This window comes from Rhea americana, unplaced genomic scaffold (genome assembly GCF_003343005.1).
Source record: "Rhea americana isolate MKP2758 unplaced genomic scaffold, rheAme1 scaffold_149, whole genome shotgun sequence".
In the NCBI taxonomy this organism is placed as follows: domain Eukaryota; kingdom Metazoa; phylum Chordata; class Aves; order Rheiformes; family Rheidae; genus Rhea; species Rhea americana.
The window spans coordinates 550,099-570,971 of NW_028185583.1; the positions used below are offsets into that span (position 1 = coordinate 550,099).

At 39.0% G+C, this 20,873-nt stretch overlaps 1 protein-coding gene across 5 annotated transcripts in view; it reads left to right on the forward strand.

Annotated features, from left to right (window-relative positions):
- The window catches only part of HIVEP2 (HIVEP zinc finger 2), a 151,699-nt gene that overhangs the window by 64,423 nt on the left and 66,403 nt on the right, over positions 1-20,873 (forward strand). For 3 of the 5 annotated variants that reach the window (XM_085299267.1, XM_085299269.1, XM_085299271.1), the window contains exon 3: positions 5,168-5,229. The exons of the other annotated variants lie outside the window; for them this stretch is intronic. The gene's annotated coding sequence lies outside the window, so the exon portion shown is untranslated. The remainder of the gene's footprint in view (positions 1-5,167; positions 5,230-20,873) is intronic. 5 annotated transcript variants of the gene reach the window in all.

Consider the following 20,873-nt stretch of genomic DNA (forward strand, 5'->3'; position numbering starts at 1 on the left):
ACAGCCATAAGCAGTTCCTACAAGACTCCTATTTTCAGAGCAAAGCAGTATGTGAATCCTGAGATAGGAGTGGGTAAGAGATGAGGTTATTCCAGGTTAAGAGAACCCCAAGGAGATAGTGAGGGAAGAGGATTTCCTCCAGTCCATGTTGAAATCTTCTAGAGACAGATCCTGGTCCTTTGCAAGGAGATCAGATTGGCTTGGAAATAAGATGCAGAAGTGGTGAGAAGAAGAAGCCATACCCTGACATCCCCAGGAGCCTTGCACAGAAGGTTTGATAATGTCAGGATAAGTGACAGTACAGTGCTACTCAAAAAATAACAGTATCATGAAGATTTCACTTTATATTGCAGTAGCTATATCACTGGTARCATGAGCCACAGTACAAACCACTGGTTGAAGAGCTCTGATGGGTTTGCCAAGTACCTGTAGTTTCATCTCATAACTTTGTCCCTTTGCAATCAGGTCATTAGCAATGAGGATTTTTCAGCAACTTGTCTGGCATTTCTTTTTCTCAAATACAATTACTATTTGCTACCCTGCTAGTTAGTGACTAATATTAAAAAAATAGAAACTAATTTAAAAAATAAAATATCTTGTCTTACCAGGTAGTCATTTTGTTTCTACAAAATTATATCATCATGGCTGTTCCAAAACTACCCCCCTGTATAGACTTATGCTTTTATTAAGTGAAGGTAGTGTAGGTTTTTGAAAAGGAATTGCCCTGCCTGCTGCTTGTGACTGTTCAGGAACAKAGGTGACACAAAATCAGACCATGAGGTCCTGACATCTGCTATTCCTTTTTGGGTAGATAGGATATCAGCCTTCAGTATGAAACGCCTTCCTGTCAAGGACTCCCATTTCCATACCCAAATGCCAGTCAGCAATCCTACAGTGGAAATCTGTAAAGAGATGGAGTTACGACTAGGAGACACAAAACTCCGTAATCCTTTCTTGACTAATGTCCAAGGAGAAGTGATAGTTACCAGATTTTCTTAGTGTAACCAAATTACAGCACATCACATTAGGTAGAGAAAATAGGAATCGTTGGGGTAAATTTCTGAGGAGATCGCCATCCTACATAAAGCTGAGGGCCACGTGCTTATGAAATATAGCCTTTCCTTCAATTAGTGCATTGGTGTTTATTCATACCCTTGAGTCTTGACCAAGAGTTCAATTCTGATTCCACTGGGAATTTGTCACTGACTACAGAGGGAGCAAGACTGTCCTGAAATCAGAAGATGAGTTGCTCTGTTTGATTTAGCCTTTTCTACCTTGATTGTTATTAAATTAGAAATCACAGTACTCAAAGCTTCAAAGCCATGATCACCCAAAAGGGAACAACAGTCTCAAAGAGTTATGACAGAATAAAAATGTAGAAATGAGCAAAAGGAATATTATCTTAAATACCAGGAAAAAAAGCATTGTGGTAAAGGTCTGATCTCCTGAGGGAAACCAGAAGAACTGATGATTCTGAGTAACTCAGAAGTGACCTCAAGAAAACACTAAAATATGCTACATAGATTTTTCTTATTTGGTATGAGATAATCTAATAGGCTTTGGCTATTTTCTTTTTGCTTTATGATCTTTTTTTTCTAAAAAAAAAGTCATTTTCTTACCTGTCCCATTGCAAACCCTCTATCTACTCCCTGAAAATTTTTGGAACTTTTCACCTCAAAGGGATGCCTTTACAGAAATGCAACATGTCTTCTAAAGAATTCAAACAGATTTTTGACTTTCCCTATGCATGGCCAATTCTTGCCATTATTGCAGTGAAAAATTCCTGTAGTACTTAATGGGAGTTTTGCATTAAAATTGTATGGTATTTGTATCTATCCACTCTTCAGAGGCCTGATTGATATCCATGCACTATTCCCAGAGTAGCCTTTTTCCACTTCTTTAAAGCTACAAGTTTGGCGTACAGGAAATAATAATCATGCCTACCATACTGTAACTAAAATATTCAGACACATGAATCTTTTTCTTGACATCCTATAAAAATGTCATTTGTAACTTTATTTTGTTTGTTCTGATCTGACTGTAATATAAACAAGAGTTTATTAAAGCGTTAGCTTTAAGTTGTGGTTCTTGAGAATGCAAGGTCTAACAAAAACTATTGAAATTGCAAATCAAAAACATGTATTAACAGCAAAATGAATAATGAGTTTGTTTTAATATGGATTTCTTAAAAGGTACAGCTTGTAGTTGAACTAAATGTACTATTTCTTCTACTGTAGCCAGGAAGCTCTCATAGACTTTTGACAGTGCCGCCAAAAAACTAATGTTTCAGCTGTTTAAAAGATATCAAAAGCTTGTTTGACAATTGTAATCTCTTCCAGGAATTTCCTTTTCCATTTTCCCTCCCTGTAAAAACTGATAATAAGATGCTTATGTAGTAGGAGTGGAAAGTCAGAGGTATGTTATAAATATATATATATATAGTRCATTCCTTCCAACCTGTCACTAGATTAGGCACAAAATCTCCATGTCTGGTCAGCAAATGTGGGCACTGCATTGTTAAGTAGCATTTGCTTTTAACTAACTTGCCAAGATCATGCAAATTTAAATGTTCTCTAAGCCATTTTTGAGTTTTTATGTAATGTAGCAGCAAATTGCAGAGCTGTTGGAGACAGCTGGTGAGGAACCTGATGCCATTATGGCCCTCAAAGTAGTGACCAAGCAAAGAGAAAGACAAAAGAAAAAAAAAAAGAAATACACTTCACGTGTCAACATCAATTGACATAGCAAAAGTAAAATCAAAGGAAAGCACCACTACCACTAGTTCTCTCAAATTTCTTTGCTTGGTTTTACACACAACCAAACGTGATAAACTGAAATGAGATACAGCTTGAACTTTTGTTCTGACGCATATCAAAAAGGCACTGAAACATTGACTCAAAGGTCAGAATTGTTCCCTTTTCTGTAACAAATTCCCAAGGAAGCTGTTAATACTACTCTGTCTCTTAAGGCTAATCCTTAAACATATTTATTGACATATAATATGAAATATAGAATATTACTGTGGCTATGGTGAGGAGCAATTTGTTCTTCTCTAATGACAGAAAGGAGATTCCATGTTAACAACAGTGAGATAATTAAAGAAGTTGCCAATAAAAAAGCCACTGTGTTTGCAAAGGCAGCCGTTACATTCAGCAAATGCCAATTAGAGAAATGTCACTTTATGGGTATGATGGGTTATTACTGCACAAACACTTGTACAATTACACAGTGAGTCAAAAGAGCAACTTACCTTCTCCTCACAGTTATTATTTTAAAGCAAACACATGCAACTCTCAGGCACACAAATACCAGGCGTTTAGGAAGGGGAACAGTAAAGTAATGGGTATTTGAAAATGCACACTGAAGGGAGAAAGAACTAATGTAACAAACCTGGGTGTTGTGGGAGGTAATTTTTACCATCTCTTTGCACTACACAGATTAGAAATGTCATCTTTATATAACTGAGAAGTGAACCCTTCCTCCTATCACTTAAATGTAGTTAATATGCTGTTGTGCTGTTCTAATACTTGGAAGTGAAAAGAGAATATGCAATTTTCACAGTTACTTTTCTGCTGAAATGTTTATATTCCACGCGTCATGCAAGCTAGCTTATATATTCCCTTTTGTCGTTTTGTAAGTGTCTTTGTGTTATTAACATCCTCATGGCTATACCTCAGTTTTTATGTAGCATTCTCCGTTTCTTCGATAAATGGAGTAAATGGCAGTTCTGCAAGTAATGTGGTGCAAGATATGGCCTGAAGTGTTTGTAATTTGCACCTGTTTGCGGGCGTTTTACTTTTTTTTTCCCTATATGTTTTGCCTCAAGCTTCATTAGATTCAAATCTAAGCAGGCAGACGGCTCTGTGGATGGAGTTGCTGTTTTGGATGTGTGTAGTTCTGGGTGGCTGTGCTATGTGTGGACTTGTGAGCTTTTGGGATATCAGGGCTTTCTTCCTTTATAATGCAATTGCAAGCGTGCTGTCCCTGGCTTCTCTCTGGCTCGTAGCAAGGAATGCACTTTGGTAGGAATTACTTACAGGCAGGGGCCTGAATCTTTGTTCTCACTTGACCTCATACTTCTCGTAAGATCAGCTGGCGACTGCAGCGAAGACCTTTGCAGTAACACCCTCCGTGATGTGTGGGCTGCTGGGTAGCGTGTCCTGCTTCCATATATGCTGAGGTATTTTCATTGACACATTCTTTTCACAGGTTTAAAATCACTGTGGCTTTAAAGTCCCATCTTGCCCTAAAGTGGAAACACTGCGTTAGCTGAAGGACCAGCTAGAACCCAGAATTTACTGGGACAAGACAGGGTGGCACAAGTTAAACAAAGAGCGTTAGTTTGAAAAATTTTATGAGATCACCGTCCTTTTAAATTGGTTTACACAGATGGCTGCCTGGTTTGTTGCTTTGTCCTTGCTTAATAGTAACTGTTTATGGAAGAATGAATTGCTTTACAGAAGATAGATCCAAAGGCTCATGCTGTTGTTTCCCTCACTGGAGGTCTTCACGTTATTATGGGCGTGCAAGGATTTGGTCTGAAACCAAGATTAATTGCTAAAGTGCGCAGTGAATAATTAACCATTTGACTTGTTCCTAAGCTCTGTAGTCACTGGGTTAGAAATGATTTCCCAGCTGCTGGAGATAAGAGCAGGTTATCCCTGGTTTCACAATGTCCGCGTTGTTGCTGCTCCGTGTTGTGTGTGTTGTGACATCAGCTGATACCTACGCAAGGCTGGTCCAGTTTCTCATTCAAACCACTTCCTGGGGTTTTCTCGGGTAATGGCAGTGATTCAGAAGATACCACAGTGCCTCCGAAAGCTGTTTGCTACATGTTGCACTGAGACTGGATGGCTGGGAACAGATGAGGTCCTTAAAAATACCCACTTTTTTGTTTGTTCTGGATTCAAATGTAGATGTGTGTTGCTTGGCTTTCTGTGCCTATTTTCTGCTAGCCTATTCATAGACTTGTGGTTTGTGTTTTGGAATATGTATAAATACATATGTACATATGTGCAAGGGCAGGAGCTTGAGACTATCCTCCAGGTAGACACACTGATTTTGGATCTGCTATTGGTCCTAAGTGGTAACCACCAAGAAATAGAAAAAAATTTAAAAAGTTATAAAGGAAATCAAATCTAAATAATGATACTCTGCACTTTTGCAGGACTGTCTACTTAAGAAGCTCAGAGTGAGTTAGAAACATTGATGAAGCCTCTATTCTGTGAGGTGAGTATTATTATTCTTATTTTGCAAAACCATAGAAAATACGAATCATTTGCTCAAGCTCRGACACAGAGCTATTTAAGAACTGTGAACAGATCCAGAAATATTCTGTCACAATATATGTTCTAACTGACCAATACTTATAAATATGTTCTTTTACCCTTCTGTTGAAGCAAGTAATGAATTTTTGCGTTCGGTTATCATTTGAAGTGGTTCTTTCGAATTTCAGCTTCTGACTAATAGCAGTCCTCCTTTTCTTATTGTGCAGTTTCATAGAGCACATTTTTGGGAGATAATCATCTATGATAGGGGAGTCAGTGGAAGTCAAACACGTTCACTGGATCCAGATCAAATATAATATGGGATTCAGAACTGTTTAGTGTGTTTCATTTCTTTTTTATTTTAGCATTTTGTCATGGTCAGATGCGACAGCAGTCTTTTAATAAATCTTCTTCTGAGTGAGACTTGTAACTCATGTTTGCAGACCCATGAGAGTTGGGTAATTTGAATAGCTGTGAGAAGTGAAACTGAACATTTGTAGGTACATCAACTGCAAGTAACAAAACTTGTAATTTTGTAACTTGTAATCCTTGTAATTTTGATAGCCTTTGTCATTACAAGCTACTACTTGCAAAACTGAGCTCCATATAGGAGACTGTGCTTTTCCTGTGCGAGAGTAACTCGGTGGTGGCACTGCTGCGCTTCAGCGCGTCGGGTTTCTTGTGGACCCCTGTGCTGAGGCCCCACTTCCAGGAAGCTTGTCTTCAGCAGCAAGCTGGAGACACTGGCTCTTAGACTCCTCCGTTATTTGTACCATTCTCCCTTTCGGCTTTGTGAGATAAACCTAGTGGGCTTCTGCCTTCTGCTTCACCCCATCGTCGTTGAGGATTTGCTGTGGCAAGGAATAAGTCAGGACTGCAGTTTTTCTCTTTGAGGATTTTGCTTTTTCTTTAAACCAGTGTTTGCCTTTAAAAGTTGTTTTGAATAAATTACTCTGGCAGTAGACACCAGCATATATCGATAAAATATGAATTTATTCATGCCAACATTTATCTATTTTGTGTCTATTCACAAATACATAGAGGAAATAGACTGTAGTGCCATATGGCTCCCAATCTCTGCCCTACCTCGGCTGTCAGCTTCTGCTTACCTGTGCGAATAGAAGGGAACAGAGTGCTGGGCCATGAGCTGAAGGTGGGTGTAGCAGAAACATTATATTCAAAATGTTTTTCTCTTTGACATCACTGTGGCTCCTCAAGCATYTCTCAGTTCGTATGGAAAATGCATTAAAAATATGACACCTTTTGATTCTAATGTTAGCTTCATACTCTTGAAAGGGAATAAAAGTACTCATAGGGCAAGTTACTTATTTGCAGATTTAATTTCTGGGTAATAAAACTCTTACAAAAGCTTTTACTATTTAAGAAATTTTTAGTAGACACCTTATCACATCATACACATTAATAATATCAATTAGTAATATCACTTTTTTATATTTGGARTTGACACTTTGTTGAATTGGAGATGTGAATTGACAAGTCTGCTTGTAATCTGTTTGATACAGCTATGAAAAAGTTGAGATTCCTTYGTCCTGAGATCTGTCTTCCAAATACAAGCAATCAGTTTTAAAGCATTTAAGTTCTGATTTCTCCAATCTATGATGACATTTTTAATACATCATTGATTGAAATTAGGTGGATCTGTTGCTGTAGCATAACGTGCTGTGAAGTGTTTGGGAGGGAAACCACCCATCTGCTCTGCATTAGAGCACCCAGAAGAGTGATGCACGAAGGGTGTGCATGTTCCATATTGCTACAGTGCAGTGGTGTAACAGCGTAACTATTTGCCTGACTGTGTGTACTGCCACTATCAGAAAACCCAAGTCAATAACTACAGCCCTTTGATTCAGACACTCTTGTGGAGATGGAGGAAGCTTGTAGTAGAATGCAAAATTATCTTGGGACAGCTGGTCCTAAGCTGTTGAGAGAATTTGGCTCAGGATTTGAAGACCATCACAGATCTCACCACTTTCTGCTGCGGACACAGCCTAAATGTGGCTTTTCACCTCACACACTCCTGCACATGGAGGAGGGGGCAGAGCAAGGGACACATGGCTGATGTTAGTGATGCTCCCTACTGCAATGCCCAAAGGCTCTCTGGTACCACAGCAGGGCCTACATGGAAGAGAAAATAAGCTCCTGCTCAGAGTATTTACTGAATGATTGGTGATACAGTTGTCTCTAGAAGTACTTTGTTAAAAGTAAATAAAACCAGTATTTAAACTTGTCTTCCACAAATGGGCCAGTCCCTTTCATTTATAGCTTTTACTGCTGCCCTCTGTGTTTCCACTCTGGTGAAGTCTTCACAATTGGAAAATTAAGCTCTAATATTGTTACTGTTATTAATCAATGATTCCATTATTATAGGTGTGGTTATCATTTTTTCARCTTTTTTCACCACGTGGGTGAGCAGCTAAATGGTTTTCTTGTATTGCTGAAACTCTTGCCAGCTGGTAAGGAGAGCAGAAATTGTCACAGCTAATTTGGAGTTTTCTTTGGAGAGTCTTTCTAGTTTCCTGTGCCTTTAGAAACAAAAAATGGGGCCTCCATTTTCTGTCTCGTTAGAGCGTTAAGTTGTATTGTTCAGCTCAGAGCAGTTAGATCAATTTTTAAAGCTATTTAGGTAGATAAACTTACAGAGAATCAGTTAGGAAGGAAGAGGAAACAAGTGCTTGCTGGAAGAATATTTAACAAGGTTAAATAAACACAAGGTTCAGAAATTGGTTTTCATCTAAACTGGAAGAAAATCTTGAAAATTCTCATACAATAAGACATGTTCTTTCAGAACATTTTAAATGTTGCTTCATTGACATAAAGATATGGTGATGATGTCAAAGTATTTTAACACATCTCTTATGGTTCATTATATTGTACGTCATTGGGTAGTACAACACAACTATTAAAATCACATGAAGCCTATTTGTGTTTTTTTTTATTTAAACTGTGGACAAAGTTTATATTTTTATGGAACTTTTCTGTTCTGTCAAATCAGTGGGTTTTTTTTCAAGCAACCCTTCAGTGTGAAAAGTTTTGATCAGTTATACATATTTTTAAAAAGATCTGTCAATTCTTACTATATAGTTTCATTTAAAAAAGAGGTGAAATTTGTATTCTTTTACTGTCTTTAAAAATGATTAATCTCTAGAATTACATATTTACAACTGCTCTGATTTCAGCACAGCTAAGGATGAGTTTTCATTTCTGTGAGAATGTTTACAATCAAGCGGTCTCAGGAATAAAAATGCAGCAAATATTTTGTGAATATAGGACTTACACAAGCTCGGAGTTGTGAACCACAAGCTTCAAATTTAGCCAGCAGGGAGGAAGGAATTTGTCTGCTCTACAGTAAAAGGAAGTATTTGCTGTGTTATTGTAGTACGTGGCCTTATGCCATCTTTGATAAAGTATTTAAGGGTTGTGCACCCAAAGTCTAGTGCCCTCTTGACCCATCATCAATCACCGGCGGTACGTGACGTTGGATGAAATGGTAGCTCACGAGCAGATCCGTTGTTTCAGCCTTGTGCAATGGCTCTGGAAACGGAAGCTGCAGACAAAGCGGCTTCTTGTGATTCACTGCATTGTTCGCGGGCAGTTTCTGTCTTTCACACACCTTTCCTGGCCCCGAACTCTGCCAGCCGAGGTGGACGGACATGCTAGGAAGCTGTAGGGATGCACTTCCTTCTACTCAGCTTCACTGAGTACGAATGAGACAAGTATTTGAGGATTTTTTTCCTTGTACTGAAAAAAAAAAAAAAGACAATTATCATAACCCTGTGCCTTGGTTATATATTTAAATTTATTTCCTTTTTGTCCATTTAACAGTGTTTATAGAAGGTGCTTAAAACACTGATTTCCCCATCTTCTTTCCAGCACGTTGTGAGTTGCCCAGTCTTTTTTTTTTAATTCTTCTTCTTAAAGCAGTTCTGTTTATAGAGATTCCAGCATCTCCAGTAAGTATGCCAAAAATGTTCAGTTATACTTTATGCTACTAAATTAACAGACAGAAATAGTCACACCAAACCAAATTCAGCTCCTGTATGGGAAAGTGTCTCCTCTAGCCCAAATTTTAATGACTTTTTAACACGAGAAAGATTCACCAATATAACATACAGCGTGATTTAAAACAAATGTTATCATCATTTTTTATGTTGGTGACAGGTAACTTGCAGGAAATAGTGATGGTTTTCTTTGTTTTCAATGACGAGCTGGGCACTGGAAAGATCTGGACTTTTGGATAGGTTTACTCTTCTCATAATATTTATATTATTTCAAATTTAAAAAGTTCATCTTTAGTTTATCCTTTCTACTTTTCTAAGTACTGCTTTGAAGTGAAGAACAGGGTCTGATTCTTATTTGATTTGCTATATATTTATTTGCATGTAATCCTATTACCTTTGTGGATTTAGTTCTAATTTACATTCATGTAAGTGACAGGGGAATTGAGTCCTAGATAACATGACAACAATATCAGAAAAGCTAGATTTGACTGTTGCAGTATGTGGTACTGATGGTATGAGATATTTTCACACACGCATTTCTGTCTTCTAATCAAGAAAAGTCTACGCATGAGATTATGAAATCTGTGGTCTTTGACAATTTGTCTGCACCAACTGGAATATCACAGAAGATTTCCCCCCTGCAATTTCTAACATTGACTGTATTATGATGAAGAAGTGTTATGATGTAATGAAAAGAAAGGAGAACATCTTTCATTTTTACAAACATATTGTTTAAGGTATACTGAAATTCGTTTGTCTTTTTCCTTGGAACCATTTCTAGGTTATTGCCATGAAACCTGGTGATTTCATGAGTGCTAGAAGAAAAAAATTAGGAGTTTATAGTCATGTTCAGATGAGAAATAGAAACTTCTGTGTGATTGTACTAGACATTGTAAATACCATATGTCTCAATCATTATAGTTGTTCAGATATTAGAATCATACTTTAGATTGGATTACTTTGCGCTGTGCTTCAATTCACAGTTTTTCTAGTTTTCAGTGTACTGTACTATTCTATTCCTGTTTATAAATCTTTTAAGTGTGCACATTAAAAAAGTAATTAAATTGTCATTATAATTTATAGTATGCCTGAAGTCAATCACCTAATTAAACGGAAAGAGCAGAGAGGTAGTAGGTTCATAAGCATTTATTAAGTACTACAGTATTAATTATGCAGGGCTTTTGAACCAAGCAGAAGAGGAAAGAATGGAAACACCAATCTAAAAAGGCTTTCCATTGCTGCCCTTCTCAATTTAATAATATGAGACACCCCCCCTAGTTAGTAATACAACACTAATGCTTTCTTTTTGTTAATTTTTAATGAAATTATGATGGATTTTTTTTATGACAATCACTTGCAGCATTTTCCTGTAATATTTTTAAAAGAATAATATGTCCCTCTGCAGGGGCCTATAAATATGTGAGTGGAATGGGAAGATACATTTAGATTTATAATTTGGGGAGGGTTGTATAGGAGCAGACTGCCTTGGTCACAAATTCTCGGTGCGATGGGGGTGGAATGTGCGCCTGGCTTGCATTGCTGCCCCGGGAAAAAGCAGCTGGGGACAGCAAAGAGGAGGCTGAGCAGAAGCAGGGGCAGCCAAACAGAGGAGGCTCTGGGAGGCGCCCAGGAGCTTGGAGGCGATGGGTAGGGACACTGTGGTTATGAAGGTGTTTGCTCACTCTTTGCATCCTTACTCACCTCTCCAGTTAAACTAGCGTTGTACAGTTGAAACTGGTGGGTACAAGGGTCTGATTTTTACAAGCTGGATGGGTGCAAGCTTCTGACTTACACCAAAAATGAGGTCAAGAGAGGCTTTACATGTTGTAACATAAGAGATGAAAACATGTTATATTGGTGAGCTTGCAAAACAGGGCAATCTTACTGTGTTTTATTTGTATTTTACTGTATCTGATGAAGAAGATGGAACAGAAGCCTTAAATTTAGAATTTCTTCTTTTATTGCTTCTTAAAAAAAGAAAAAAGAACCACCCCAAACACCCTAGAAATTTATAGCGCACCAAAAGCAAAATCTTTCCAGAGTACATATTTGCTTTCTGTGCTGTTCCTATGGATTTCTTTTCCACCTTGGTAGCCTTCCTGTGTGGACCTTAGACATGAAAACGTCTCTCTTGTGTGGCAGGGGGTGACCCCGCAGCCCTGGGCTGAGCCGAAGCAGCCTGCTGGCTTTGCGGGCAGGGAGGGCGAGCGAGAGAGCACCCGCACTGCTCCCAGCAGCATTGCAGAGAGCCCAGCATCGCCTGCAATCCCTCAGCCTGCRCTGAGCAGGGCACTGCTGGTAGTTGGCTATTCAAATGCAACAAATACAAATAAAAAACCAACTGTAATAAAGCAGGATGAAGACCACCAGTTAGATTTTAAGCCAGTTCAGCGGAGATGAGGCTTTTAAAAGATCTTTAGATTAGAGGTCTTTTAAAAAAAAAGAAGGCTGCCAGAAAGCTTTCCCTATAAATAGACAAGACTATATCTGCTTGTATAGTTAAAGACTATATCTGCTTTTATTTTTCGTATCAGTTATACATATTTGGAACCTAGTTGCGCAGATATCAGTTTACTTTTGAATATATTCAACAGGAATGCATTGACAATACATAATCACAGCCTAACACAACATCTAGAAGCTGGGCCGAAGTTATTTGAAAATCGTAGAACCAGCTGAATAGCTCTTTTCTAAAAGAGTTTGAGATTGTATGATTGGAACATAAATCCTTGTTGAGGGCCATTTCTTCTCACAGTCTTTAATAGGCTGTACTGAACTGACAACAAAAACAAAAAAGAAAAGTCAACTGAAAGAATCCAGAAAAAATTACTGCATGTAGGTTGAATCTATTCGAGCATGAGCACTGCAATATTGTGTATCATTAATTACTTGTGCTGATTTGTTCAGGGGAGCAGGGTCCAGCAATGGTGTAAGCACTGGTTCAGTTGGAAGCAAACTCTCTTCGTTCTCACAGGATCGGTAAGGTTGGAAGGGACCTCTAGAGATCATCTAGTCCAAYCTCCCTGCTCTGCACGGTCACCTAGAGCATGTTAGACAGGGTTCCATCCAGCGGGCTTTGAATATTTGTAGTTTGAACTGAGTAGTAGTAGTGTGGTTGAGTTTATGAGTAGTTTGTTCTACTCATTTTCTTAGATGTTGGCCTAAATGCTCTGCTGGAGAGAGACCCGTGATTCGGACTCTTCATCCTAAAACATCAATAGTTTTGATATTATTTCAGAAGATGTAACTGGGATTCCCTTTATAGCAAAGATAACTTTTTACCTGAAATGGAGCAAATTGTATTACTGACAACTAATAACCCTATAGCTACCAAAATTGTTACCATCACTGTTTCAGGTTAACACCATAGCAGCATTATGTAAGAAATATAAATTGTTAGTTGTCTGGGGGAATATCTATATATATATGTACATATATTTGTGTGTGTGTATGTGTGTGTGTGTGTGTGTGTGTGTGTGTATGATTGATTTTGGCCTAGCCAAGATCTCAGATGACATGATACAAGTTGGGTTATATAACTCATTTTATGGTCATTAAGCTGGTCTTCTGAGCTGCGTATTGGAGACTCAACGCTTGTCTGTTTGTATCAGTCTTTACAGCTATCTCTTTAATATAGAAATTGCTCATGCCATGCTATTGTTAAGCATGTTTTCAGCTTCTTAAGCTGGCAGCAGGCAGAGGCAGCCTCAGCAGCAGTGCACTTTGCTAGCTGTTTGTTGAAACAGCAAAAAAATGAGAAAACCCAAATCTTCCTCTTATTGATTCTGAAAACATGCTGGATGAGTATTATTTTGTAGATATTTGAAGCAACTGTGAAGTGAGCAATGTAGATACCCTCTGCCAATTTCTTTGTCAAAACAGAGCGAAAAAATCTCTTTTTGTATGAGAGCCCCTTCTTCATCACTTTCTTTAGGTGTATATGTTCATTCTGTTTTATGTTACTAGTAAATAATTGATTTAAGGTCCAAAATTCTACTTAAATGCATCAAATGAATATAATATTTTTAACCCATCCTCAATGTATTCAAACTGCAGCAGGTGCTTTGTCATGGATAGAGATCTTGAACACTGGAATTTGTATTTATGTGTTACTCAGAGCAAGGAAGCCTGACAGAGGTCTGTGTTGCACCTTGGCAGAGTTTTAACAGATGAGTATTTTGCAGCACAAACCTTGCGCACACACTGTGTGATTCTAGACAGCCTAGTCAGACTCTCTCGGGAAATTTGAGCAGGCCACTAATTTTTTCTGTGCCTCCCTCCCTCATCTGCACTAGGATTTGTCAGCCTCACAGGAGTGTCTTAGTCATTAATATGTATGAGGCGAAGGGTGTTATTTAAAAATTAAAATATGTGTATCTCAGTGGCCCTGCCGTGATTGCAGCCCAATTAGCCCTGTCAGAAGTAGCTTTTCAAGTAGGTGACTTCAGTTCAGCTAGTGTTGTATCTGAGGCATCCTGGAACTTAGTGTGGACTCTACAACCTTCAGAGAATTTGTGTAGATGCTCGGATAATCTTGGTGCTGATGTGGCTTCCCTTCTAGCAATACCTAATCTAAAAGATGACTGCATTGCAGGCATACATTTATGTAAGGAGGTAAAACTTCATATTCAAACTGGGATGAAGTTCCCTGGAATTACAAGAGTACTTCCTGAAGAAGAGTAATATTAAATTCCAGGTGTCTCATTAGTATGTGTATTGATTTTGTATGTGTAATTTGCTCAGGGAGTGTCTTGGGAGAACAGTATTAAATCTGAAAGAGCAGATGCCACTGTAAAGCAAGGAGATGTGAAATGACATATTTGTAACTTCAAGCCCCTTAAATAAATTCCACCAAGAGTTGGAGTAAGTATTTCAAATCCTCTTCAGCCCACTAAAACAAGAGCTGAAGGGTAGCCTCAATTCATGTGACCTTTTGGTGAGATGGAAAAGCCCAAAGGCTTTTCCTTGGAAGATATCTTGCCTTGGAAGATACAAGAATTCCAGGTAGGCTTAGTCTGGAGAAAGAGTTTTAACTCTGCATATACAAGCAAAAGAGTTGGATGGAACAGGGCAACGTACTTTCATGTGTTATTGAAGAGAAAAGTGGGGGGGGAAATACCACGATTAAGCTGCAGTAGGGAATATTTTGATAACCCATTCGATATTGGAAAGGTGTTACTACTAAACAGCATTTAGGTCAGTGGAGCAAAATGCTATGGGAGGGTGTAGAGTTAGTCATGGCTCGATCAGTCGTTCATCTATTATAGATGATTTAGGATGACCCATTTAGAGCTTGCTTCCCACCCAAATGTTTCTCTGAATTCTGTTCTCTTCAGGTACAACTCTTGTCAGATTGACTCGTTCTTCTAGATAGCATGTGAATTGTAACAGTTCAACTGACAAAGAAGCCACCTTTTTTTCTATACAAGAGTGTATAAATTAGAAATACTATCAATTTAACTTTCTATGTTATTGCAGATAGAAAATGGCAAATAATTATTTCATAAACCCAACAGTGCTTATGAATAATCTCTTGTAATCAGCATTAAAATTGAAATACCTTGTAAATATTTGGCTGTACTTAAAGCATTTTTTTTTCTTGGGAAATGTATAAAATTTAAGTGGCTGTACGAACTATCGCTCTCTCTCTACAAATATTGGTCATAGAGCTGGTTCTCAGGGAAGTGTTTAGAGAACCTACAGATCAGTAAGGCAATGCATGTGTATGCTTTGTGTGCATACGTATGTATGTGTATACTTTTATGTAACAGAGTGATAGTCTTACTCAGCTGTTATTGGAGTCAGTGGCATTTTTAATATGTCCCAAGGCAGAGAAGACATGTTTATTCCAGGTTATGATTTCTTTCATGACAGGTTATTGCACAAAAGTAAGCTCTATTGTTAAGTAATTAAAATTGGAGGGTGAGGGAAGATTCACTTTTATAAAAGAAGCTTAATATATTGCAAACCACCCATAACAGGAAAAATCTTTTCTCTTTGGGCTCAATCCAGTTTCCATTGACTTTTACAATGTTTGGATCAAGCTTTATAATCATGTTGCTGTAATGATCTGCAAACCTACTGGGGATCCATTCCTGATTGTCAGGACTAGTAATAATGAAATGATCTGGAAAACATTAGGAGATAGGTGCACAAACATAGATCTGTTGTTTAAGAATTTCTTTGGTTTATCAGAACAAAAGAAAAGGAATAGTCCCAATACAGATAATTCTGACTCCATTTATTTATCTTCTTTAAATGCAGTTTCAAAGTGATTTACTTTGTAGTTTTTGTTAAGATACGATGCTTAGAAAAGCAGTGAGAAGTGCTAAGGGCAAGCTTGGTAGATTAAACATAGTGTGTCTGCCTGTAGCCTTTTCTTGAGGTCTGTTAATTCTGCATGTCTCCTATGAAGTAGTCTTCACAGAATCACAAAATAGTTGAAGTTGGAAGGTTCCTCTTTGCCTAATTCAGCCCCACTGCTTAAGCAGGGTCGCCTAGAGCAGGTTGCATAGGGTTGCATCCAGTTAGGTTTTGAATATCTTTAAGGATGGAGATGCCACAACCTCTCTGGGCAACATGTTCCAGTGCTCAGTCACCCTCACAGTGGAGAACTTTCTTCTTATGCTCAGATGTAATTTCCTGTATTTCAGTTTGTGCACATTGGCTTCAATCTGTCACTAGGCACCATTGAGAAGAGTCTGGCTCTATCTTCTCTTTACTATCCCATCATATGTTTTTAAACATTGATAAGAGCCCCTGGAGCCTCCTATTCTCCAGGCTGAACAGTCCCAGCTCTCTCAGCATCTCCTCACATGAGAGATACTCCAGTCCCTTGGTCATTTTTGTGGCTCTTCCCTGGATTTACTCCACTACGTCTATGACTTTTACTGGGGAGCCCAAGACTGGACACAGCATTTCAGATGTGGTCTCACCAGGGCTTAGCAGAGAGGAAGGATCACCTCCCTCAACCTGCTGGCAGCTCTCTGCCTAATGCAGACCAGGACGTGCCTTCTTTGTCACAAGGGCACATTGCTGGCTCATGGTCCACCAGGATCCCCCTAGGCCTTCTCTCCAGCTCTCCAGCTGGCAGGCCCCCAGCCTGTACTGGTGCATGGGGCTATTCTTCCCTCAGGACAGACTTTGCACTTTACTTTTTTGAACTTTGTGAGGTTCCTCTCTGCCTGTTTCTTCAGCCTGTCAAAGTCCCTCTGAATGGCAGCGCAGCCATCTAGTGTATCAGCCACTCCTCTCAGTTTTGTATCACTTGTAAACTTGCTGAATGTACATTTGGTCCTATTATCCAGCTGTCCAGACATCAGTCTTCATCAGTGAAGATGTTATCTCTGTTAATTTTCAGTAATGAAGATATATTGGCACCAGCATTGACCTGTGGGGATACCACTAGTGATTGGCTTTTGATGGAGTTTGTGCCACCGGTCACAACCCTTTCAGCCTGGCAGTTCAGCCAGTTTCCAGTCCAGCTCACTGACCCTACTCCCACCTCTTGCACATTTCCTTTACGTAAGTTTAGTCGAGTGCTCCTTGTTCTTGCCTTGACAGAATAATAGTTTGCTTTCCTGGAATACTTATTCTTTTATCATTTAAACAGTTTCTAATGGTCACAAAGGTTCTAGAACAGCATGATAACAGTTTGGTATATAATTGACTGAATTTTAATACATCTCTTATGACTTCTTGAATTAGAATCCGTGATTTTCCTCTCTAGAAAAGTTCTTGAAAATCTGTGATTTTCAGCGCTGAAGTAGGAATCTGAATACCTCTTTGGAGATGTAAAATTCTGTAGAGTTTTTTTGTCCTCTTTTCTCTAAGTGATCTTCTTTCTCATTCTTTAATTGTATCTGAGTTTCTGAATGACCACTGTTGTTTGTTGCACCTTTTCTTCCTGATGAGAAACCTTCAACTTGATTTCTTATGTTTCTTAGCAGTGACATTATGTTTTCCTGACAGAAACATTTTTTCTTGTCTAGCATGTTGACTGTGTTATCTGAAAGTGTTTTAGGTCCCATGCTCTTTCTTGGCTACTCTCCTAGTGCAATTTTTCCTCAGTTGGACTTTCTACTGTCAGTGTGGCCTCTTACTGTTTTCCTGTTTTTTATTAATTTTTAAGCAGAAGGCCTAATGTAGAATCAAATCTCAAGGTTTTAAGGGGAGAAATCGAGATCAAACTGCCACCTTTCAGTCTTTAGTCTTTTACCTGAAGCTGCATTAAAGCTCTGCTGAACACAGCAGAAAGCAAAGATAACTTAAAAGTAGACTTTCTGTTTGCTAATTCTTGGGAGAACCAGGGTGGGCTTGAAGATACTCCACTTTAATAGGAAACAGCCTCAGAATTCAGGTTTAGCTAATCCTTGTCAGGCTCTTTAAAGTAGCTATAAGGCCTCTTTCTGGCATTTAGTGATAGGGTATCAGAGTGAGCTGGCACCTGACTTTTGCACATAGACATTCATGAATTGAAGGAGGCTCTGCTCTCTTGTGATGCCATTTATGTTTCAAAGGCCAATAGTTTTCTTCTTTAAAACATACTGCTTTTTAGTGACATTTCTCAGGATAGTAAATAAATGTAGTTAGAAAGGGATCCCTTTAGTACGCAACTGTTTAAGTTCAGTTTTATTCTGGTCCTGTTGTCTTGGCCACTAAAGAAGGATATCAGGGTGGCACTTAGGCCACAACAATATTCACAACTTCTGAAAATTCAGGCTAAAACCTATGTGTCAGCCCTGAAGTGTCAGTGAAGTAGTATGTCTTATGCCGAGTACTGCAGCATACTCTAAACTATTATGTGGGGCTCTTAACTTCAGTAGGGTTCCTGGTAAGCTTATTTCTTCAGATAGTGCTGAAGTGCTACAGAAATTGAAATTTTCTATCTTACCTTTTCTATAACTCTTCATACCTGCTGCAGTGGTCAAGTGATAGACAGCTGTTCCCTTTGCAGAGGGCTGCAAATGTCCATAGATCATCTTTGCTTACTAGCTGGAAATTACTACTCCACTGCTCTACTAGTGGAAAGAGTTGTGCAGGTGCTCTATTTCTTACTCTAGGCAAAGCTAGCTAGGTTGGCTTCAGTGGCTATTGAAGATCACTGAAGCCCTCACACTGAGCTCAGTGTGAGCTTCCAGCCAGTGAGGAGCAACTGGGAACAGGAGTGCCTTCAGCTTCAACAGCTAGAGGAAGGAGAGGACTTGTGTGGTAGCTCGTAGTCAGCAACAGTTTTCCTTTAAATGAGACATGTTGAGATAGATCAGACAGCACTGCTACAGGCTTTTGTATTGTGTATTTTCCTACATTATGCAATAGAGAACTGGTTAAAATTCATATGCAAAAGCATACCAGAACTTGCCTCATAACTCTACTTGCAGGAGCTTTCCACTATTCTCCAAAACCTAACCTTTTATCTGAGATTATTCTCYGGGCTATTGATTACATTTTTAGGAACTGCAATGTTCATGGTAATGATTGCGTCAGGACCATCAGTTGTTATTTCCAGGTCCTCAATTTTCTTTTCAGCCTCCTGCTGTTTTAATCCCAAACCTTCAAACTTCCTGTCCGTGGAAACCATAGTAGCCTGGATTAGGTCCAACCTTCTAGAAATATGTACTGCATGCCTTGTAAAGAAATTAGATAATACTGGGTGGCCAGGGACTGTAGCTCTAGACATTGCCAAACCAAAGGCAGGTAAGCCCTTCTACCAGGCTGCAAGCCATGTATGAATCTGCTGCCAGATCCCTCACTGATATTAATTTCCTCAAGGGCATGTTAAAGTCACTACTCATTCTCTTTTGAAAATCACAGATGATGTTAAAATCTTTTAAATCACTTGGGTGATTGCGAACAGTAGGACATACCATTAGCACACCCAGAAGATATCTTTTCATGGCTCCTGTGAGCAGATCCACATGATAATCCCGTTATAATACATTTTAAATCAGCTGAGTTTTTCRTTGTTTTAGTGATTTTTTTTAACTGTTTGCCTAATGCCAGGCACTTGATTTGGTATAATTATTCCTATGTACTTCTACGCAGCGCAGATGGGAACAGAGAGGCTCGGACTGGCCTGCTCTTTTCTGCCTCGAGAGAAGGCTGTGCCTGCAGAAGGCAATGACTCCAACTCCGCCGTATGCTTCCACTTTCTCTTGGCTGCAGGGAAYGTGCACTTAGTGTGGCCTTCACCCCTCTGCAGCAGGCAGGGCTGAGAAGGGGAGAGGGAGMCAGCAGGGCTCCAAAATGTTGGTAGAGAAACACCTTGAGTCAGTCTTAGACTTAGTGCTAGAGAGTTCTTTTTATTGTGGAAATACTGTAACCTTTCCTATATATGGCACACATGGTGAGATCGCCACATTTTTGCAAAAGCACGTTAGAATGTGATTCCAGTTAGTGGCAGAGGGCAGTATTGGAGTCTTTCAAGAGGACAATTCACTCCCGTCAAAGGACAAACATGACTGTACTACAGATTTTTGCTGTCATAGCTATCTCAGCTAAAGGTATAAAGAGATTTGACCCCTGACTTGATCCCTGACTGGCACAGGAGCTCCTCCTATGGATACACTTATTGYGACAAGCCTCTGTGTTTACTGAGATTTTTTTCACTTACTGGATGAGGGAAGAAGGACTCTAGGAAAAAAGCTGTGCCAGCAAATAATGTGATTTTGCTGCTATGAATGATGCCTGTGCAGGGGACACGCTATCAGTACAGTTTGCTAGGACAGCTGTACCAGCAAAGCCATTCTATTCTAGATACACTTTTGTCTTCTGATGCAGTTTGTCATGCATGATTTATATCTCTGTTACCTCTTCAGATCCCTAGGCACCTCCCAATGTAAAAAGAAATTAAAACCCAGTACAGATATGAGCCCGCCCTGTATTGGAGTGTTGGCATTTAATATATCAGACTTTCATATTGCAACTTTCCCAGCAAATAGACTGTCCTACAAGAACTAATGTTGCTCTGCTGATTTGCAGAGATCCCCCCTCAACCATGCTTCAGTCTTATTTCCTATCAGCTCTCAAGTTGTCTGAAATGCCTTTGAGAGAAGATGAGGTTTTCAGATTGTCTGGGAGGTCAAAACTGTGATCTCCAGTGGGCCAAGGAGAGAAAAAAAATTCTCTCTTGAAGAATTAGAGAAAACACCCCAAGTGTCAGAATTGTGTAATGTTTTGTCCTGTTATATCTTCCAGTTTATTTTTTGTTGGACTGGATTTTTTTTTCATGCTGCTGTCATTAAAATTTTCCTTCTTTTCTCTAAAGAAAGTGTTTGCATCCTGCTCTGTGATTTTGTGGCTGCATTCCTCCCGAGCAGATTGGCATGTCACTCTGATGGCAGGTTCGCAGTTAGACTTCTTGGATCAATAAATCATCTTTTTGTTGCTGAGCATGTCGGATTTGAATTTTAAAAATCCATAGTCTCGCTTACAATATCACAGTGCCCAAAACGTGATGTAATTTTTGAGAGAAGTCTGAAGAATTGCTCTATATTTCACTCATATAACTTTGCCAGCATTGCTTTTTGACTAACTCACTGTTTGATTGGGTTTTATTCTCATTTATTTCTTTGCAACTATTGAAGGGTTG